The sequence below is a fragment of the Temnothorax americanus genome, unplaced genomic scaffold (assembly GCF_048541705.1).
Source record: "Temnothorax americanus isolate GAGA-0224 unplaced genomic scaffold, ASM4854170v1 Scaffold315, whole genome shotgun sequence".
In the NCBI taxonomy this organism is placed as follows: Eukaryota; Metazoa; Arthropoda; class Insecta; order Hymenoptera; family Formicidae; genus Temnothorax; species Temnothorax americanus.
The window spans coordinates 9,147-15,108 of NW_027509459.1; the positions used below are offsets into that span (position 1 = coordinate 9,147).

The following is a 5,962-nucleotide window of genomic DNA, read 5'->3' on the forward strand; positions in this document are numbered from 1 at the left end:
CCCTTGGAGGGCTGTGTTGTACTTTGCAAAACTCCGGCAAGAACGGCCGATTTCAAAAAAATACTTTTTGGAATTATGACAATCTTCGAGGTGTGACCCTGGGAGCTGGAACTTTTGGCCTTAGAGGGCTGTAACTATTGCAGAACTCCGGCGAGAACTGCGATTTTTGAAAAAAAGTACTTCTTGGGACTATGAAATTTCGAGGGGGACCGTGGGGCGGTGTAAACTTTTGCAGAACCTCGGCGAGAACTGCCGATTTAAAAAACAAAATACTTTTTGGGAATTATGAATCTTCGAGGTGGATGTGACCCTTTGGAGCGCTGTTAACTTTTGTGTCCCTTTAGAAGGCTGTGGACTTNTGCAGAACTCCGGCGAGAACTGCCGATTTTTGAAAAAAAAAAATTACTTCTTTGGGACTTATTCAAATTTTTCGAGGTGTGACCCTTTGGAGGGCTGTAACTTTTGCAGAACTCCGGCGAGAACTGCCGATTTTTAAAAAAAAAAAACCTTTTGGGAATTTTTGAAATTTTGGGGGTGTGACCCTTTGGAGGGCTGTAACTTTTGCAGAACTCCGGCGAGAACTGCCGATTTTTGAAAAAAAATACTTCTTGGGACTTATGAAATTTTCGAGGTGTGACCCTTTGGAGGGCTGTAACTTTTGCAGAACTCCGGCGAGAACTGCCGATTTTTGAAAAAAAAATACTTTTTGGGACTTATGAAATTTTCGAGGTGTGACCCTTTGGAGGGCTGTAACTTTTGCAGAACTCCGGCGAGAACTGCCGATTTTTGAAAAAAAAATACTTTTTGGGACTTATGAAATTTTCGAGGTGTGACCCTTTGGAAGGCTGTAACTTTTGCAGAACTCCGGCGAGAACTTTCGATTTCCAAAAAAAAATACTTTTTGGGAATTATGAAATTTTCGAGGTGTGACCCTTTGGAGGGCTGTAATTTTTGCAGAACTCCGGCGAGAACTGCCGATTTTTGAAAAAAAAAATACTTTTTGGGACTTATGAAATTTTTGAGGTGTGATTTCGAGGTGTGACCCTTTGGAGGGCTGTAACTTTTGCAGAACTCCGGCGAGAACTGCCGATTTTTAAAAAAAAAAATACTTTTTGGGACTTATGAAATTTTCGAGGTGTGACCCTTTGGAGGGCTGTAACTTTTGCAGAATTCCGGCGAGAACTGCCGATTTAAAAAAAAAAATACTTTTTGGGACTTATGAAATTTTCGAGGTGAGACCCTTTGGAGGGCTGTAACTTTTGCAGAACTCCGGCGAGAACTGCCGATTTTTGAAAAAAAAAAATACTTTTTGGGACTTATGAAATTTTCGAGGTGTGACCCTTTGGAGGGCTGTAACTTTTGCAGAACTCCGGCGAGAACTGCCGATTTAAAAAAAAAATACTTTTTGGGACTTATGAAATTTTCGAGGTGTGACCCTTTGGAGGGCTGTAACTTTTGCAGAACTCCGGCGAGAACTGCCGATTTTTGAAAAAAAAAAATACTTTTGGGACTTATGAAATTTTCGAGGTGTGACCCTTTGGAGGGCTGTAACTTTTGCAGAACTCCGGCGAGAACTGCCGATTTTCAAAAAAAAAAAATACTTTTTGGGACTTATGAAATTTTCGAGGTGTGACCCTTTGGAGGGCTGTAACTTTTGCAGAACTCCGGCGAGAACTGCCGATTTTTGAAAAAAAAAAATACTTTTTGGGACTTATGAAATTTTCGAGGTGTGACCCTTTGGAGGGCTGTAACTTTTGCAGAACTCCGGCGAGAACTGCCGATTTTTAAAAAAAAAAATACTTTTTGGGACTTATGAAATTTTCGAGGTGTGACCCTTTGGAGGGCTGTAACTTTTGCAGAACTCCGGCGAGAACTGCCGATTTTTGAAAAAAAAAAATACTTTTTGGGACTTATGAAATTTTCGAGGTGTGACCCTTTGGAGGGCTGTAACTTTTGCAGAACTCCGGCGAGAACTGCCGATTTTTGAAAAAAAAAAAAATACTTTTTGGGACTTATGAAATTTTCGAGGTGTGACCCTTTGGAGGGCTGTAACTTTTGCAGAACGAATTCCGGCGAAAACTGTCTATTTTTAAAAAAAAAAAAATACTTTTTGGGACTTATGAAATTTTCGAGGTGTGACCCTTTGGAGGGCTGTAACTTTTGCAGAACTCCGGCGAGAACTGCCGATTTTGAAAAAAAAAAAATACTTTTTGGGACTTATGAAATTTTCGAGGTGTGACCCTTTGGAGGGCTGTAACTTTTGCAGAACTCCGGCGAGAACTGCCGATTTTTGAAAAAAAAAAATACTTTTTGGGACTTATGAAATTTTCGAGGTGTGACCCTTTGGAGGGCTGTAACTTTTGCAGAACTCCGGCGAGAACTGCCGATTTTTGAAAAAAAAAAATACTTTTTGGGACTTATGAAATTTTCGAGGTGTGACCCTTTGGAGGGCTGTAACTTTTGCAGAACTCCGGCGAGAACTGCCGATTTCCAAAAAAAAAAAATACTTTTTGGGAATTATGAAATTTTCGAGGTGTGACCCTTTGGAGGTGCAGAACTCCGGCGAGAACTGCCGATTTTGAAAAAAAAAGAAATATTTTTTGGGACTTATGAAATTTTCGAGGTGTGACCCTTTGGAGGGCTGTAACTTTTGCAGAACTCCGGCGAGAACTGCCGATTTCCAAAAAAAAAAATACTTTTTGGGACTTATGAAATTTTCGAGGTGTGACCCTTTGGAGGGCTGTAACTTTTGCAGAACTCCGGCGAGAACTGCCGATTTTTGAAAAAAAAAAATACTTTTTGGGACTTATGAAATTTTCGAGGTGTGACCCTTTGGAGGGCTGTAACTTTTGCAGAACTCCGGCGAGAACTGCCGATTTCAAAAAAAAAAAAAATACTTTTTGGGACTTATGAAATTTTCGAGGTGTGACCCTTTGGAGGGCTGTAACTTTTGCAGAACTCCGGCGAGAACTGCCGATTTCAAAAGAAAAAATACTTTTTGGGACTTATGAAATTTTCGAGGTGTGACCCTTTGGAGGGCTGTAACTTTTGCAGAACTGCCGATTTCAAAAGAAAAAATACTTTTTGGGACTTATGAAATTTTCGAGGTGTGACCCTTTGGAGGGCTGTAACTTTTGCAGAACTCCGGCGAGAACTGCCGATTTTTGAAAAAAAAAATACTTTTTGGGACTTATGAAATTTTCGAGGTGTGACCCTTTGGAGGGCTGTAACTTTTGCAGAACTCCGGCGAGAACTGCCGATTTTTGAAAAAAAAATACTTTTTGGGACTTATGAAATTTTCGAGGTGTGACCCTTTGGAGGGCTGTAACTTTTGCAGAACTCCGGCGAGAACTGCCGATTTTTGAAAAAAAAAATATTTTGGGACTTATAAATTTGGAGGTGGGACCTTTGGAGGGCTGTAACTTTTGCAGAACTCCGGCGAGAACTGCCGATTTTCAAAAAAAAAAAAAAAATACTTTTTGGGACTTATGAAATTTTCGAGGTGTGACCATTTGGAGGGCTGTAACTTTTGCAGAACTCCGGCGAAAACTAAAAAAAAAATACTTTTTGGGACTTATGAAATTTTCGAGGTGTGACCCTTTGGAGGGCTGTAACTTTTGCAGAACTCCGGCGAGAACTGCCGATTTAAAAAAAAAAAATACTTTTTGGGACTTATGAAATTTTCGAGGTGTGACCCTTTGGAGGGCTGTAACTTTTGCAGAACTCCGGCGAGAACTGCCGATTTTTGAAAAAAAAAAAATACTTTTTGGGACTTATGAAATTTTCGAGGTGTGACCCTTTGGAGGGCTGTAACTTTTGCAGAACTCCGGCGAGAACTGCCGATTTTTGAAAAAAAAAAAATACTTTTTGGGACTTATGAAATTTTCGAAATGTGACCCTTTGGAGGGCTGTAACTTTTGCAGAAATCCGGCGAGAACTGCCGAACTTTGAAAAAAAAAAAAATACTTTTTGCACTTATGAAATTTTTGAGGTGTGACCCTTTGGAGGGCTGTAACTTTTGCAGAACTCCGGCGAGAACTGCCGATTTTCAAAAAAAAAAAAAAAATACTTTTTGGGACTTATGAAATTTTCGAGGTGTGACCCTTTGGAGGGCTGTAACTTTTGCAGAACTCCGGCGAGAACTGCCGATTTTTGAAAAAAAAAAATACTTTTTGGGACTTATGAAATTTTCGAGGTGTGACCCTTTGGAGGGCTGTAACTTTTGCAGAACTCCGGCGAGAACTGCCGATTTTTGAAAAAAAAATACTTTTTGGGACTTATGAAATTTTCGAGGTGTGACCCTTTGGAGGGCTGTAACTTTTGCAGAACTCCGGCGAGAACTGCCGATTTCCAAAAAAAATACTTTTTGGGACTTATGAAATTTTCGAGGTGTGACCCTTTGGAGGGCTGTAACTTTTGCAGAACTCCGGCGAGAACTGCCGATTTTAAAAAAAAAATACTTTTTGGGACTTATGAAATTTTCGAGGTGTGACCCTTTGGAGGGCTGTAACTTTTGCAGAACTCCGGCGAGAACTGCCGATTTTTGAAAAAAAAAAATACTTTTTGGGACTTATGAAATTTTCGAGGTGTGACCCTTTGGAGGGCTGTAACTTTTGCAGAACTCCGGCGAGAACTGCCGATTTTTGAAAAAAAAAATACTTTTTGGAACTATGAAATTTTCGAGGTGTGACCCTTTGGAGGGCTGTAACTTTTGCAGAACTCCGGCGAGAACTGCCGATTTTTGAAAAAAAAAATACTTTTTGGGACTTATGAAATTTTCGAGGTGTGACCCTTTGGAGGGCTGTAACTTTTGCAGAACTCCGGCGAGAACTGCCGATTTTTGAAAAAAAAAATACTTTTTGGGACTTATGAATTTTTCGAGGTGTGACCCTTTGGAGGGCTGTAACTTTTGCAGAACTCCGGCGAGAACTGCCGATTTTTGAAAAAAAAAAAATACTTTTTGGGACTTATGAAATTTTCGAGGTGTGACCCTTTGGAGGGCTGTAACTTTTGCAGAACTCCGGCGAGAACTGCCGATTTAAAAAAAAAAAAAATACTTTTTGGGACTTATGAAATTTTCGAGGTGTGACCCTTTGGAGGGCTGTAACTTTTGCAGAACTCCGGCGAGAACTGCCGATTTTTGAAAAAAAAAAATACTTTTTGGGACTTATGAAATTTTCGAGGTGTGACCCTTTGGAGGGCTGTAACTTTTGCAGAACTCCGGCGAGAACTGCCGATTTTTGAAAAAAAAAAATACTTTTTGGGACTTATGAAATTTTCGAGGTGTGACCCTTTGGAGGGCTGTAACTTTTGCAGAACTCCGGCGAGAACTGCCGATTTTTGAAAAAAAAAATACTTTTTGGGACTTATGAAATTTTCGAGGTGTGACCCTTTGGAGGGCTGTAACTTTTGCAGAACTCCGGCGAGAACTGCCGATTTTTGAAAAAAAAAAATACTTTTTGGGACTTATGAAATTTTCGAGGTGTGACCCTTTGGAGGGCTGTAACTTTTGCAGAACTCCGGCGAGAACTGCCGATTTTGAAAAAAAAAAAAAAATACTATAAATTTTCGAGGTGTGACCCTTTGGAGGGCTGTAACTTTTGCAGAACTCCGGCGAGAACTGCCGATTTTTGAAAAAAAAATACTTTTTGGGACTTATGAAATTTTCAAGGTGTGACCCTTTGGAGGGCTGTAACTTTTGCAGAACTCCGGCGAGAACTGCCGATTTTTGAAAAAAAAAAATACTTTTTGGGACTTATGAAATTTTCGAGGTGTGACCCTTTGGAGGGCTGTAACTTTTGCAGAACTCCGGCGAGAACTGCCGATTTTTGAAAAAAAAAATACTTTTTGGGACTTATGAAATTTTCGAGGTGTGACCCTTTGGAGGGCTGTAACTTTTGCAGCAATCCGGCGAGAACAGCAGAATATAAAAAAAAAAAAAATACTTTTTGGGACTTATGAA

General features: G+C 40.0%; 1 long non-coding RNA gene across 1 annotated transcript; it reads left to right on the forward strand.

Annotated features, from left to right (window-relative positions):
* Nucleotides 1–3,550: 3,550 nt before the first annotated feature.
* On the forward strand, nt 3,551–5,125 carry LOC143901080 (uncharacterized). The gene is made up of 2 exons (XR_013257971.1): nt 3,551–4,586; nt 4,883–5,125. It is a non-coding gene; the product is annotated as an uncharacterized LOC143901080 (long non-coding RNA).
* Nucleotides 5,126–5,962: the final 837 nt, after the last annotated feature.